We start from the raw sequence: 17,098 nt of genomic DNA, 5'->3' as shown, positions 1-17,098 counted from the left end.
CTCCACATTTCTCTCCCAGGAGTTTAGAGAAAACCTTAGCACATTAATCTCTATTTAGTTTCATCACCTTTTTTTCCTCCTGCAATTTTAATTCCCCTACTGCTGGCTTCACCCTCCCTAAATGTTTGTTTATTTAATAAACAAAGAACACAGATTCTAAAGACCCTTTCCCTTTAAATTTTGAACCTAGTGTCACACTTATGAATCAAGTATATATAGTGATCATTCTGGATGGTCTGAGATCCTGAGATATATTCATAGTTCAAAAGTCAGACTGGATAGATGGTTTATGATATATGAAAGACAAGGGATAATATGGATGATTTTATTCTAGATTACCTTGTTGCCAAAAGTTTTAAGCCCATATACCTTATATGAGTTGACACACATTCCAGTCAAGAGCTATTGATCAAAAAACAGATATCCCCCTATATACTCTCAGGCCGACTGATACTCTTATATTTAATAGTTCTTATGGTTCTTTAGTTTTTATAGTACCCCTTCCCCCATTACATCCCTCCTAATATTTTGTTTATAATAGATGTGATGAAGGTCCTAAAAGGGCCTTCCCTTTCATATGGAGGTTGGAAAACTGAGGATTAACATTTGAAATGTGTTTACTCTATTCTAAAGGTATTACTTTGAGTGCTGACTACAATATTGTCCTATATGTCACTCCATTGTCCTGGAACATATTACATCTGCAATTTTGTTCTTTCATGTTCTGTATGTTTATTTTTGGTCCTCAATAAAAATTAAAAAAAAAAAAGGTGGCGGACAGAATGAGAGGCAGCGGTCTTATGACGCTGCTTCTTAACTTCTGTTTCAGGCCCCCCTTACCTTATAAATGAAGCCCCATGTTTTTTACGTATGTCTTGACTTTGGTGTATTTCATGTACTATTGATATTCTTTAATAAAGCGGATCTTCAAATAAAAAAAAAAAGCTACCATTAGAAACCCTACCATTACAGAAAAAAAAAAAATTACCAAAAACAAGACAAACAGTTACGCCTATTCTAAAACTAAAGCCCCACATAAAAAAGAAAACCCCACCCTAAAATAAAAAACTATAACAAAAGCCCTTAAAATAGCTTTTTGTAGGGCATTGCAAACAAAAAAACTCCATTCTACAAGTAACCCCTACCCCCCCAAAAAAAGTTTATAAAAAAAAAACTACTCTAAAAGTTGCCCTGAAATGGGCATTTAGTTGGGTGTTGCCCTTAGAATGGCATTTAGCTCTAACAAAAACCAAAAAACTCTTATCTTAAAAAAATAAAAACACCCAAACAAAGATTTGTCTGCCGTTTATTGCAATGCAATTGTCAACTATTACAATATATTATAAAACTTTATTGTCCAGTTAATCAACACATTGCAATTGAGCTGGTGGTTTAGTGTAGCTGCCTAATTGAATTTCATTTTAAAATGACCTGCAGAAAAATGTATACTTAAAAAAAATATATATATTTTGCTATTTTAAAATGTTATTGAATCAAAGGTGAAATCATGGCTGCACACAACTTATCAGGACAACTCATTTAAATCTGTCTTATCCTCACCTTGGGTCCGTAGTATGCTGGGACTTATAGTTCCCAGCTGTGGCCTAAATAAAATACTGTAGGCCATGCAGTGCAGTTGGAGTAATATTACATCAGGATGCTAAGAATGCAAAACAAACAAACAAATGGCTGAGAAATTTGATTGGTTATTATGTACTTTATGAACTCTATGTTCCAGTACTACTTTTATTTTATAAATTTGCTCTGTGACTTTCAGCATTTTAGCATCCCCACCCCCACCTGATGCTGATGTGAGCAGTTATAAACCAAGAAAATGAGGAGTGATACTTTATGTGCTTGAGTAACTCCTAGCATTTTAGGTTTATTATTTAGAAGTTTTGTTCTTACTTTACTAGTTTACATATTTAGCAGCATTTTTTTTTTATTCATATTTTCACACGATAGTGCACACAATAATTTTATATAGGTTATCTTTGTATCACCTTATTTTTTTACTATCCAGTATGATAAAGTCTGAAAGAAAATTGTGTTTTTTAGATGTGTACCATAAATTCAATCCTTTTTTATTATAATTTGTGTACTCTTTACTTGAATGGCAGCACTTCACTTTTTTTCTAGTAATAGTAGACAGCAATGGGTTAGCTCTTGGTAGTAATAGTGAACTTTTTTAAGTGCCCAAACTGCAAACCAATTTATTTATCTCAAAGTGCCAACACTTCAAATAAAGCATGATAAACCAGTAGCAGGCCTATAGAAAGTACACAAATGGGAGAGCAATACAGTAACTGGATGAAGCTCGGCAGTGTAGACTGTAGACATCAGATTTCAAGAGACTTCCCACACCGTTTCTGAACCTAGGATTACGTGCTACACCAGAGGCTTCTGCGCGCCAGTTGTTTCACCTGTGCCATAGGATCGCCAATACTGGTGCCCATTGCTTTCAAATTCAAACGCTAGGGTCATTAGGTAAGGAGTCCCATGAAACCGTGCACATGGATTTGTTGACCCCAAGCATTACAAAAACCTCTTATCTCAAGATTTTCAAAGCATTTTTGGAACCATAATACCCCTGGAGAGAACAATGCAATAGCAATATTCCAAGTCATTAGAAAATACTTTTCCAGCAGCTTTCTGCAGAAAGTTTAGACTTTTTTCAAATTCAACAGCTTTGACCTTCAGGTACATTAGACAGTCATAAAAAATATAGACTTCCTTTATTTTTTACATTGGCCATGGATCTTTTGCTACTGTTCCTCCCTTCCTTAAATGGACACAAAACATCTTGAAAAATCATTATGTATTATTTATTTCATTATGTAATTTAACTCCGAAAATTGCAGGTTTACCAGTTCTGAGAATTGGAGGGGAAAACTGCAGACTTCAGAAGACTTAACCCTGCTACATATCTGTCCCTCATTGGCCTCAACTGAGGTGATATAACACGATTTATTGGGGGGGGGAATCAGAAAGACGTTAATGAGTTTTCTCAGTTGACTGATATTAATCTATTGCAACTCTATAGAAAAGTCTTGTAATTAAAGGGTGTCTTATATTCTTTTAAGAATGTGAAACCAGGGAATGCCTAGCCACACCTATAAGCCATCTAATCTCTTCCTACTTTATGATGACCTGCCATACCTAGCCACACCATGTGTATTGACTCTGCATCCAGGTTTCTGTGTCTTTTCCCGTCAGTCTCCCTTAATTAGCCACCAGTCTCCCAGTCCTTGATACCGTCTAGGAAATTATAGGATTTTGATATTTGACACTTAAATAACCTTTATTTTTTAGTGTATATATATATATATATATATATATATATATATATATATACTGTGTATATATATATATATATATATATATATATATATATATATATATATATATATATATATACTGTGTATATATATATATATACTGTATATATTGACTTTCATATAGACACTGCATTTTGCCTTTTGGTTCCAGTTATATTTCAATTAACCTATTTATCAGGCTTGGGGGGCTCTCAGTAGCCCCTCCAGTTATTTTATCTAGCTCTCCTCTTTTGTAAACAGAAAACTGTATGTGTCTGACCCTGAATTTTTTTAAAAATTACTTTGATTTCTTAATAACAATGTTCCTCTTAAAAAAACAAAGATATACTTTTGGGGGAAACTAAAGAGGGATACAATCTGGCGGAGATCATGTGTGCCTGTAAAATTACACAGGTAATTAATGGAAAAAAATCCAGTGTGGCCCTGTGAAAAGGCTTCAGCTCTAGCTATTTTAAACCTTCAAGCTTCTGTACAGTATTGAGACCTAAAGATACAAAATGTGGCAGCCAGCAACAGTGTTATAATTTCTTTCATGTAATTAGCAAGAGTCCATGAGCTAGTGACGTATGGGATATACATTCCTACCAGGAGGGGCAAAGTTTCCCAAACCTTAAAATGCCTATAAATACACCCCTCACCACACCCACAATTCAGTTTTACTAACTTTGCCTCCTATGGAGGTGGTGAAGTAAGTTTGTGCTAGATTCTACGTTGATATGCGCTCCGCAGCAGGTTGGAGCCCGGTTTTCCTCTCAGCGTGCAGTGAATGTCAGAGGGATGTGAGGAGAGTATTGCCTGTTTGAATTCAATGATCTCCTTCTACGGGGTCTATTTCATAGGTTCTCTGTTATCGGTCGTAGAGATTCATCTCTTACCTCCCTTTTCAGATCGACGATATACTCTTATAAATATACCATTACCTCTGCTGATTTTCGTTTCAGTACTGGTTTGGCTTTCTACAAACATGTAGATGAGTGTCCTGGGGTAAGTAAGTCTTATTTTCTGTGACACTCTAAGCTATGGTTGGGCACTTTTTTAATAAAGTTCTAAATATATGTATTCAAACATTTATTTGCCTTGACTCAGGATGTTCAACATTCCTTATTTTCAGACAGTCAGTTTCATATTTGGGATAATGCATTTGAATCAAATATTTTTCTTACCTTAAAGATTTGACTTTTTTCCCTGTGGGCTGTTAGGCTCGCGGGTGCTGAAAATGCTTCATTTTATTGCGTCATTCTTGGCGCGGACTTTTTTGGCGCAAAAAATCTTTTCTGTTTCCGGCGTCATACGTGTCGCCGGAAGTTGCGTCATTTTTGACGTTCTTATGCGCCAAAAAATGTCGGCGTTCCGACGTGGCGTCATTTTTGGCGCCAAAAGCATTTAGGCGCCAAATAATGTGGTCGTCTTATTTGGCGCTAAAAAAATATGGGCGTCGCTTTTGTCTCCACATTATTTAAGTCTCATTATTTATTGCTTCTGGTTGCTAGAAGCTTGTTCACTGGCATTTTTTCCCATTCCTGAAACTGTCATTTAAGGAATTTGATCAATTTTGCTTTATATGTTGTTTTTTCTCTTACATATTGCAAGATGTCTCACGTTGCATCTGAGTCAGAAGATACTTCAGGAAAATCGCTGTCTGGTGCTGGAACTACCAAAGCTAAGTGTATCTGCTGTAAACTTTTGGTAGCTATTCCTCCAGCTGTTGTTTGTATTAATTGTCATGACAAACTTGTTAATGCAGATAATATTTCCTTTAGTAATGTACCATTACCTGTTGCAGTTCCATCAACATCTAATGTTCAGAATGTTCCTGATAACATAAGAGATTTTGTTTCTGAATCCATCAAGAAGGCTATGTCTGTTATTCCTCCTTCTAGTAAACATAAAAAATCTTTTAAAACTTCTCTTTATACAGATGAATTTTTAAATGAACATCATCATTCTGATTCTAATGACTCTTCTGGTTCAGAGGATTCTGTCTCAGAGATTGATGCTGATAAATCTTCATATTTATTTAAAATGGAATTTATTCGTTCTTTACTTAAAGAAGCACTAATTGCTTTAGAAATTGAGGATTCTGGTCCTCTTGATACTAAATCTAAACGTTTAGATAAGGTCTTTAAATCTCCTGTGGTTATTCCAGAAGTTTTTCCTGTTCCTGGTGCTATTTCTGAAGTAATTTCCAGAGAATGGAATAATTTGGGTAATTCATTTACTCCTTCTAAACGTTTTAAGCAATTATATCCTGTGCCGTCTGACAGATTAGAATTTTGGGACAAAATCCCTAAAGTTGATGGGGCTATTTCTACCCTTGCTAAACGTACTACTATTCCTACGTCAGATGGTACTTCGTTTAAGGATCCTTTAGATAGGAAAATTGAATCCTTTCTAAGAAAAGCTTATCTGTGTTCAGGTAATCTTCTTAGACCTGCTATATCATTGGCTGATGTTGCTGCAGCTTCAACTTTTTGGTTGGAAACTTTAGCGCAACAAGTAACAGATCATGATTCTCATAATATTATTATTCTTCTTCAACATGCTAATAATTTTATCTGTGATGCCATTTTTGATATTATCAGAGTTGATGTCAGGTTTATGTCTCTAGCTATTTTAGGTAGAAGAGCTTTATGGCTTAAAACTTGGAATGCTGATATGTCTTCTAAATCAACTCTACTTTCCATTTCTTTCCAGGGTAACAAATTATTTGGTTCTCAGTTGGATTCTATTATCTCAACTGTTACTGGTGGGAAAGGAACTTTTTTACCACAGGATAAAAAATCTAAGGGTAAAAACAGGGATAATAATCGTTTTCGTTCCTTTCGTTTCAACAAAGAACAAAAGCCTGATCCTTCATCCTCAGGAGCAGTTTCAGTTTGGAAACCATCTCCAGTCTGGAATAAATCCAAGCCTTCTAGAAAAGCAAAGCCAGCTTCTAAGTCCACATGAAGGTGCGGCCCTCATTCCAGCTCAGCTGGTAGGGGGCAGGTTACGTTTTTTCAAAGAAATTTGGATCAATTCTGTTCACAATCTTTGGATTCAGAACATTGTTTCAGAAGGGTACAGAATTGGTTTCAAGATAAGACCTCCTGCAAAGAGATTTTTTCTTTCCCGTGTCCCAGTAAATCCAGTGAAAGCTCAAGCATTTCTGAAATGTGTTTCAGATCTAGAGTTGGCTGGAGTAATTATGCCAGTTCCAGTTCTGGAACAGGGGATGGGGTTTTATTCAAATCTCTTCATTGTACCAAAGAAGGAGAATTCCTTCAGACCAGTTCTGGATCTAAAAATATTGAATTGTTATGTAAGGATACCAACGTTCAAAATGGTAACTGTAAGGACTATCTTGCCTTTTGTTCAGCAAGGGCATTATATGTCCACAATAGATTTACAGGATGCATATCTGCATATTCCGATTCATCCAGATCATTATCAGTTCCTGAGATTCTCTTTTCTGGACAAGCATTACCAGTTTGTGGCTCTGCCGTTTGGCCTAGCTACAGCTCCAAGAATTTTTACAAAGGTTCTCGGTGCCCTTCTGTCTGTAATCAGAGAACAGGGTATTGTGGTATTTCCTTATTTGGACGATATCTTGGTACTTGCTCAGTCTTTACATTTAGCAGAATCTCATACGAATCGACTTGTGTTGTTTCTTCAAGATCATGGTTGGAGGATCAATTCACTAAAAAGTTCATTGATTCCTCAGACAAGGGTAACCTTTCTGGGTTTTCAGATAGATTCAGTGTCCATGACTCTGTCTTTGACAGACAAGAGACGTCTAAAATTGATTTCAGCTTGTCGAAACCTTCAGTCACAATCATTCCCTTCGGTAGCCTTATGCATGGAAATTCTAGGTCTTATGACTGCTGCATCGGACGCGATCCCCTTTGCTCTTTTTCAAATGCGACCTCTTCAGCTCTGTATGCTGAATCAATGGTGCAGGGATTACACAAAGATATCTCAATTAATATCTTTAAAACCGATTGTACGACACTCTCTAACGTGGTGGACAGATCACCATCGTTTAATTCAGGGGGCTTCTTTTGTTCTTCCGACCTGGACTGTAATTTCAACAGATGCAAGTCTCACAGGTTGGGGAGCTGTGTGGGGATCTCTGACGGCACAAGGAGTTTGGGAATCTCAGGAGGTGAGATTACCGATCAATATTTTGGAACTCCGTGCAATTTTCAGAGCTCTTCAGTCTTGGCCTCTTCTGAAGAGAGAATCGTTCATTTGTTTTCAGACAGACAATGTCACAACTGTGGCATACATCAATCATCAAGGAGGGACTCACAGTCCTCTGGCTATGAAAGAAGTATCTTGAATTTTGGTTTGGGCGGAATCCAGCTCCTGTCTAATCTCTGCGGTTCATATCCCAGGTATAGACAATTGGGAAGCGGATTATCTCAGTCGCCAAACGTTGCATCCGGGCGAATGGTCTCTTCACCCAGAGGTATTTCTTCAGATTGTTCAAATGTGGGAGCTTCCAGAAATAGATCTGATGGCGTCTCATCTAAACAAGAAACTTCCCAGGTATCTGTCCAGATCCCGGGATCCTCAGGCGGAAGCAGTGGATGTATTATCACTTCCTTGGAAGTATCATCCTGCCTATATCTTTCCGCCTCTAGTTCTTCTTCCAAGAGTAATCTCCAAGATTCTGAAGGAATGCTCGTTTGTTCTGCTGGTAGCTCCGGCATGGCCTCACAGGTTTTGGTATGCGGATCTTGTCCGGATGGCCTCTTGCCATCCGTGGACTCTTCCGCTAAGACCAGACCTTCTGTCGCAAGGTCCTTTTTTCCATCAGGATCTCAAATCCTTAAATTTAAAGGTATGGAGATTGAACGCTTGATTCTTGGTCAAAGAGGTTTCTCTGACTCTGTGATTAATACTATGTTACAGGCTCGTAAATCTGTATCTAGAGAGATATATTATAGAGTCTGGAAGACTTATATTTCTTGGTGTCTTTCTCATCATTTTTCTTGGCATTCTTTTAGAATTCCGAGAATTTTACAGTTTCTTCAGGATGGTTTAGATAAAGGTTTATCCGCAAGTTCTTTGAAGGGACAAATCTCTGCTCTTTCTGTTCTTTTTCACAGAAAGATTGCTAATCTTCCTGATATTCATTGTTTTGTACAAGCTTTGGTTCGTATAAAACCTGTCATTAAGTCAATTTCTCCTCCTTGGAGTTTGAATTTGGTTCTGGGGGCTCTTTAAGCTCCTCCGTTTGAACCTATGCATTCATTGGACATTAAATTACTTTCTTGGAAAGTTTTGTTCCTTTTAGCGATCTCTTCTGCCAGAAGAGTCTCTGAATTATCTGCTCTTTCTTGTGAGTCTCCTTTTCTGATTTTTCATCAGGATAAGGCGGTGTTGCGAACTTCTTTTGAATTTTTACCTAAGGTTGTGAATTCCAACAACATTAGTAGAGAAATTGTGGTTCCTTCATTATGTCCTAATCCTAAGAATTCTAAGGAGAAATCGTTGCATTCTTTGGATGTTGTTAGAGCTTTGAAATATTATGTTGAAGCTACTAAGTCTTTCCGAAAGACTTCTAGTCTATTTGTTATCTTTTCCGGTTCTAGAAAAGGCCAGAAAGCTTATGCCATTTCTTTGGCATCTTGGTTGAAATCTTTAATTCATCATGCCTATGTCGAGTCGGGTAAAACTCTGCCTCAAAGGATTACAGCTCATTCTACTAGGTCAGTTTCTACTTTCTGGGCGTTTAGGAATGAAGCTTCGGTTGATCAGATTTGCAAAGCAGCAACTTGGTCCTCTTTGCATACTTTTACTAAATTCTACCATTTTGATGTATTTTCTTCTTCTGAAGCAGTTTTTGGTAGAAAAGTACTTCAGGCAGCGGTTTCAGTTTGAATCTTCTGTTTATGTTTTTCATTAAACTTTATTTTGGGTGTGGATTATTTTCAGCAGGAATTGGCTGTCTTTATTTTATCCCTCCCTCTCTAGTGACTCTTGCGTGGAAAGATCCACATCTTGGGTAGTCATTATCCCATACGTCACTAGCTCATGGACTCTTGCTAATTACATGAAAGAAAACATAATTTATGTAAGAACTTACCTGATAAATTCATTTCTTTCATATTAGCAAGAGTCCATGAGGCCCGCCCTTTTTTGTGGTGGTTATGATTTTTTTTGTATAAAGCACAATTATTCCAATTCCTTATTTTATATGCTTTCGCACTTTTTTCTTATCACCCCACTTCTTGGCTATTCGTTAAACTGAATTGTGGGTGTGGTGAGGGGTGTATTTATAGGCATTTTAAGGTTTGGGAAACTTTGCCCCTCCTGGTAGGAATGTATATCCCATACGTCACTAGCTCATGGACTCTTGCTAATATGAAAGAAATGAATTTATCAGGTAAGTTCTTACATAAATTATGTTTTTCAATGTTGTTTTCTAACTGGTAATCTGATGGATATAACTGGCAATACATTACTATGGAGGTGCATATGTAAAGAAAACAAACAAACAAAAAAACTGTTTTGTTGCTAGCTAAAGGGACAGTCTTGTCAAAATTAAACTTTCATGATTCAGATAGGGAATGCAATTTTAAACAACTTCCCAATTTACTTTTATCATCAAATTTGCTTTTCTTTTTAATGGCACGATGAGTCCACGGATCATCTTAATTACTATTGGGATATTCACCTCCTGGTCAGCAGGAGGCGGCAAAGAGCACCACAGCACAAGCTGTTAAATATCACCCCCCTTCCCTCCCAACTCAGTCATTCTCTTTGCTTACGCTAGTGTAAGGAAGTGGTAAAGTTAGGTGTTAGAAAAGATTCTTCATTTAAGAGTTTATTATTTTTAAAGTAATACAAGATTGTGCTGCTTTGTCCTAGGGTGTAGCTATAGTCCATATCAGTCTCTTCAGTAGAGCAGTGGTGGCTTTAGAGCAATCTGAACTTGTGGGACATACTTATCACTGCACCTCCCAAATATTGATGCTGCCCTTATGCTGAAAACCTGAGGGATATTTACTCAGGAATTTCTTTTATTTCTCAGGTCCATGTGAAGGAGAGGACCTCTCAAACATGGAAGTTGCCTTGCTGTCAGGCAGCACATGAGGTAAGTGCTGGCTTTTTCTGGGGGACATGATAAACTCAGGAAAAGGTTGGGCACTTTATTATTTGGGACAGACCTCATAGTTGTATGACTCATAGACTCTCCTAGGGGCATAGGGGACACTTTGACAGCTCGGACACAGGCACTGGGGCTGTTTTAATTAATCTGTTGGTTCCACATCTCCCGGCGGGTTTATAACTTAAATAACCGACCTGGAGATTCCTTTGTGACACGCCCACGATGGGAGGTCCTCTAGGACGCATCAAGTATTTGCGCACCCTTTTCTCCGCTCTCTCCGCTGTATAGTAGCAAGTATACTACGCAATCAGTTGTCCGTTTACTGCCCGACATAGCTAAACAGCATTTCAACGGAGACTGACCATGCATCTCTATTCTAGCTGCTTGTTCATTCCGGAGCGACTTTACAACGGTGACTGACTGTGGGGATCATTTGGCTCCTGCTCGGAGGAGGTAGGCACCTCAGCAAGTTGTTGCTGAGGTGTAGAGGTGTCTGCAACATTATTTTAGCGGGCTATGACTAAGTTTTTGTTTATCTGGGAAAAAAGTTACGGTTTATTATTTAAAGGCACAGTAACGTTTTTCAATAATTTTGTATTTACTTAAAGGGCCACTGTAAGTAAATATTTTCTATGCCTGTTACTAACTAACTACCCCAAATACGCTTTTTATCAATAGCATTTCATTAACATATCTCTACCGTATATCAGAAATCTGCAAATTTAATTGTTTTCCAAACCCACTCCGTGGGTATCCTTTGCTCTGTACCAATCCGTTTACAATACCTAGGTTTCAAAATGGTGCTTTAAACACAAAGTTATTGGTTTAAGTATTTTGAACATGAAGTGCTGAAAATAGTGGGCAGGATAACGTGACATCATCGGCGAATAAAAGATATAACTTTTAGAACGTTATGAAACTTCGTTTTGGAGAAAATATAGGTCAGTAGGTTTTAATTAATGTTTATTAACTTTAATATGTTAGTTGTTTAGCTTAAAAATTATAACAGAAAGTAATCCTTTAATATAATAAAAATTTTGTGTCAAATTGTTTAATTGTGTATTACAATGGACCAAGAGACCTTACAAAGTGTCACATGCTCTTTATGTTTTGATGCTAATGTGGAACCACCAATCCCTTTCTGCTACTCATGTATTGAGAGAACTTTAAACTACAGGGATAGACATTTTTACTGAACCAACATTTTCTAAAGAGGGTGCTGTTCAGGAATCTATTGACAATGTTCAATATATGCCGCAGCTTTCTCCTCATACGTCCCAGATTTTGCCGCCCTCACATACAGTGCCCTGCGCTTCCTCTCTAGCTCCCGCTGGAGTTACTTTGAAAGACATCGCCTCTCTGATGTCTTCTGCAGTTTCAGATGCTTTGCCTGCCTTTCCAATGTTGCAGGGAAAGCGTAAGTGGAAAATCAGACATTCAGTAAGCGAGGTTTCTGACGCAGTTGTTGCTATCTCAGATGTCCCATCTCAGAAACCTGAGGAGGAGGATAATGTAGTAGCATCTGAAGGTGAAATTTCAGATTCTGACAGTGAAATGCCTCTTGCTGATACTGAAGTTGTATCCTTCAGGTTTAAGCTAGAACACCTCCGTCTGTTAATTAAGAAGGTTTTAGCTACATTGGATGACAGCGACTCCATGGTCGTCGTTACCCCCAAGAAATCCAGTAAGCTGAACAAATATTTTGAGGTACCTTCCTCAACAAACATTTTTTCCGGTACCAGACTGAGCTTCTGAGATCATTGCTAAGGAGTGGGAGAGACTGGGTATACCTTTTTCTCCATCTCCTATATTTAAAAAGATGTTTCACATAGCCGATTCGGTTAAGGGGGCTTGGCAAACAGTCCCCAAGGTGGAAGGAGCTGTTTCCACCTTAGCTAAGAGAACTACTATTCCCATAGAGGATAGTTGTGCTTTCAAAGATCCTATGGACAAAAAATTAGAGGGGTTACTGAAAAAGATGTATGTACACCAGGGCTTACAATGGCAGCCAGCTGTGTGCATTGCTACCATCACTAGTGCGGCGGCATATTGGTTTGATGTGTTGTCTGATGCTATCAGGACGGAAACTCCCCTGGACGAAATCCAGGATAGGATTAAAGCTCCTAAATTGTCTAATTCCTTTATTACGGATGCTTCCCTTCAAGTTATAACTGTTCTAACTCGCAGAGCCTTATGGTTAAAACCTTGGTCTGCGGATGTATCCTCTAAGTCTAAGCTGTTAGCGATTCCTTACAAGGGGAAGACCTTGTTTGGACCTGGCTTGACAGAAATTATCTCTGATATTACGGGAGGTAAGGGTCACCATCTCCCTCAGAACAAGAGAAACAAACAAAGGGGATGGCAGGGTAATTTTCGTTTCTTTCGAAATTTCAAGGGAAATGCTTCCTCTTCCGCCTCCAAGCAGGAACAGTCTAAACCTTCATGGAGAACCAATCAGTATTGGAATAAGGGAAAACAATCCAAGAAGCCTGCTATTGAATCAAAGTCAGCATGAAGGGTCTTCCCCCGATCCGGGACCAGATCTTGTAGGGGCAGACTTTCCTTCTTCGCTCAGGCTTGGGTTCGAGATGTTCAGGATCCCTGGGCAGTAGAAATAGTGTCCCAGGGATACAGACTAGAGTTCAAAAGTTTTCCTCCCAGAGGCAGGTTTCTGCTTTCAAGATTATCTATAGACCAGACAAAAAGAGAGACATACTTACACAGTTTAAGAGACCTTTCCGACCTGGGAGTGATAGTTCCTGTTCCGATACAGGAAAAGGGTCTGGACTTTTATTCCAATCTGTTCGTGGTACCCAAAAAAAGAGGGGACCTTCAGGCCAATTTTTGATCTGAGGAGTCTAAACAAAATTCTCAGAGTACCGTCCTTCAAGATGGAAACTATTCGTTCCATTCTCCCTTTGATCCAAGAGGGTCAATTTATGACAACTGTGGATTTAAAGGATGCGTACCTACATGTTCCCATTCACAGGGATCATCACAAGTTCCTAAGGTTTGCCTTTCTAGACAAACACTTCCAATTCTTGGCTCTTCCCTTCGGTCTGGCCACAGCTCCCAGAATTTTCTCAAAGGTTCTGGGATCGTAATTGGCGGTGCTTCGGCTATGGGGCATTGCAGTGGCGCCCTATATGGACAACATCCTAGTCCAGGCACCATCCTTACAACAAGCAAGATCCCACACAGAAATTTTATTATCCTTCCTGCAATCTCACGGATGGAAGGTAAGTTTGGAAAAGAGTTTTGTCCCAAAAACAAGGGTAACTTTCTTGGGAACCATAATAGATTCCCTAACAATGAAGATTTTTCTGACAGAAGTCAGGAAATCAAAGATTTTCGATACTTGTCTAGCCCTTCAGTCCATTCCTCGGCCATCAGTGGCTCAGTGAATAGAGGTAATCGGGCTGATGGTAGTGGCAATGGACATCATCCCATTTGCTCAGTTCCATCTCAGGCCTCTGCAGTTAAACATGCTCAGGCAATGGAATGGAGATTATGCCGATTTGTCTCCTTGAATACTACTGGAGCAGGAGACAAGAGATTCTCTTCATTGGTGGTTGTCCCTGGATTATCTCTCCCAGGGAACCTGCTTTGCCAGACCATCCTGGGTGATTGTGACAACAGACACCAGCCTTCTAGGATGGGGAGCAGTCTGGGGCTCCCTAAAGGCTCAGGGAGTTTGGACTCAGTCAGAGTCTGTTCTTCCTATAAACATTCTGGAGCTGAGAGCGATCTTCAATGTTCTTCTGGCCTGGCCCCAGTTAGCCTCGGCCCAGATTCCAGTAGGACAACATGACTTTAGTGGCTTACATCAATCATAATTGAGTGGGCGGAATCCCACTCTTACTGCCTGTCGGCGATCCACATCCCAGGGGTGGGCAACTGGGAGGCGGACTTCCCGAGCAGGCAGACCTTTCATCCAGGGGAGTGGAAACTCCACCTGGAAGTGTTTTCCAGCCTAATTCTCAAATGGGGTCAGCCGGAATTATATCTCATGGCATCTCGGTAGAATGCCAAGCTTCCGAGGTCCAGGGACCCTCAGGCGGTACTGATAGACGCCCTGGCGGTACCTTGGACTTCCAGTCTAGCAAACCTATTTCCTCTGTGTGCTCTTCTTCCTCGGGTCATTGCTCGAATCAAGCAGGAGAGGGCCTCTGTGATCCTCATTGCACCGGCTTGACCTCGCAGGATTTGGTATGCAGATCTGCTGGACATATCATCTCTACCACCTTGGAGACTTCCGTTGAGGAAGGACCTTCTAATTCAAGGGCCTATCCTTCACCCAAATCTAGTTTCTCTGAAGCTGACTGCTTGGAGATTGAATGCTTAATTTTATCCAAGCGGGGCTTTTCAGAATCGGTCATAGAGACCATGATTCAGGCTCGTAAACCTGTAACTAGAAGGATTTACCATAAGATATGGCGTAAATATCTCTATTGGTGTGAATATCTCTATTGGAGTAGTTAGGATTCCTAGAATTTTGTCTTTTCTCCAAGAAGGTTTGGAGAAAGCAGTATCGACAAGTTCTCTAAAGGGTCAAACTTCTGCCTTATCTATTTTATTACACAAACGTCTGACAGATGTTTAGATGTGCAATCCTTTTGTCATGCCTTGGTCAGGATCAGGCCTGTGTTCAAGCCAGTTACTCCTCCATGGAGTCTTAATTTAGTTCTCAAATTTCTTCAAGGGGCTCTGTTTGAGCCTATGTATTCCTTATATATTAAGTTGTTATCTTGGAAAGTTTTATTTCTTGTTGCTATTTCTTCTGCTCGCAGATTGTCAGAGCTTTCGGCTTTGCAGTACGAGTCTCCGTACCTTATTTTTTATTCAGATAAGGTAGTTTTATATACTAAATTAGGATTTCTTCCTAAAGTTGTTTTTGATCGGAACATTAATCAGGAGATTGTTGTTCCCTCCTTGTGTCCTAATCCTTCCTCTCAGAAGGAACGGCTTCTATACAATTTGGACGTGGTTCGTGCTTTAAAATTTTATCTGCAGACGACTAAGGATTTTCGTCAGTCTTCTGCTTTGTTTGTGGTTTTCTCAGGAAAACGGAAGGGACAGAAGACTACGGCTACTTCTCTTTCTTTTTGGCTGAAGAGTATCATACGTTTTGCATATGAGACTGCTGGACAGCAGCCTCCAGAGAGAGTTACGGCTCATTCCACGAGGGCTGTTGCTTCCTCATGGGCATTCAAAAATGAAGCTTTTGTGGAACTGATTTGCAAGGCTGCTACTTGGTCCTTTCTTCACACTTTTTAAAAATTTTACAAATTTTACACTTTTGCCTCTGCTGAGGCAGCTTTTGGGAGAAAGGTTCTTCAAGCAGTGGTGCCTTCTATTTAGGTTTCCTGTCTTGTCCCTCCCGTATCATCTGTGTACTCTAGCTTGGGTATTGATTCCCAATAGTAATTAAGATGATCTGTGGACTCATTGTGTCATTAAAAAGAAAAGAAAATTAATGCTTAACTGATAAATTTATTTCTTTTTTGACACGATGAGTCCACGGCCCGCCCGGTTTAATAGACAGGTTTCTTATAAACTTCAGACACCTCTGCACCTTGTTACTTCCTTTCTCTCCTTTACTTCGGTCGAATGACTGGGTTTGGAGGGAAGGGAGGTGATATTTAACAGCTTGTGCTGTGTTGCTCTTTGACACCTCCTGCTGACCAGGAGGTGAATATCCCAATAGTAATTAAGATGATCCGTGGACTCATCGTGTCAAAAAAGAAATACATTTATCAGGTAAGCATACATTTTCTTTTTTCTCTTGGTATTCTTTGTTGAAAGCTAAACTTTGCTATGCTCATATGCTAATTTTTAAGCCCTTTAAGGTCGCTTCTTATCTCAGTGAATTTTGATACTTTTTACAGCTAGACAGCTCTAGTTCATGTGTGCCATATAGATAACACTGTGCTCACTCCCGTGGAGTTACCTAGGAGTCAGCAGTGGTATTCTTAGTTGAAAGCTAAAGCTAGGAGGTTCATATGCTAATTTCTTAGACCTTGAAGACTGCCTCTAATATGAATGCATTTTGACAACTAGAGGGCATTAGTTCATGTGTTTCATATAGATAACATTGAGCTCATGCGCGTGAAGTGACCTAGGAGTGAGCACTGATTGGCTAAAATGCAAGTCTGTCAAAAGAACTGAAATAAGGGGGCAGAAGCTTAGATACATGGTAATCACAGAAGTAAAAAGTATATTAATATAATCGTGTTAGTTATACAAAACAGGAGAATGGGTAATAAAGGGATTATCTTTTTTTAAACAATAAAATTCTGGAGTAGACGGTCCCTTTAAAGGACCAGTAAACACAGTAGATTTGCATAATCAACAAATGCAAGATAACAAGACAATACAATAGCATTTACTCTGAATTTCAAATGAAAAGTAGATTTTTTTCTAACAAATTTCAAAGTTATGTGTATTTCCACTCCCCCTGTACCATGTGATAGCAATCAGCCAATCACAAATGCATATACATATAGTCTGTGAATTCTTGCACATGCTCAGTAGGAGCTGGTGACTCAGAAAGTGTAAATATAAAAGACTGTGTACATTTGTTTTAATGGAAGTAAATTGTTAAGTTGTTTAAAATTACATGCTGTATCTGAATCATGAAAATGTAATTTGACCTGAGTGT

At 39.0% G+C, this 17,098-nt stretch overlaps 1 protein-coding gene across 1 annotated transcript in view; it reads left to right on the top strand.

Moving 5' to 3' along the window:
* The window catches only part of TM6SF2 (transmembrane 6 superfamily member 2), a 170,659-nt gene that overhangs the window by 27,261 nt on the left and 126,300 nt on the right, over positions 1-17,098 (top strand). The gene's annotated exons all lie outside the window — the stretch shown is intronic.

The sequence above is a fragment of the Bombina bombina genome, chromosome 2, assembly GCF_027579735.1.
Source record: "Bombina bombina isolate aBomBom1 chromosome 2, aBomBom1.pri, whole genome shotgun sequence".
NCBI lineage: Eukaryota > Metazoa > Chordata > Amphibia > Anura > Bombinatoridae > Bombina > Bombina bombina.
The sequence above is the reverse complement of the archived record's forward strand: the minus strand, read 5'-3'. Positions and strand labels throughout refer to the sequence as shown.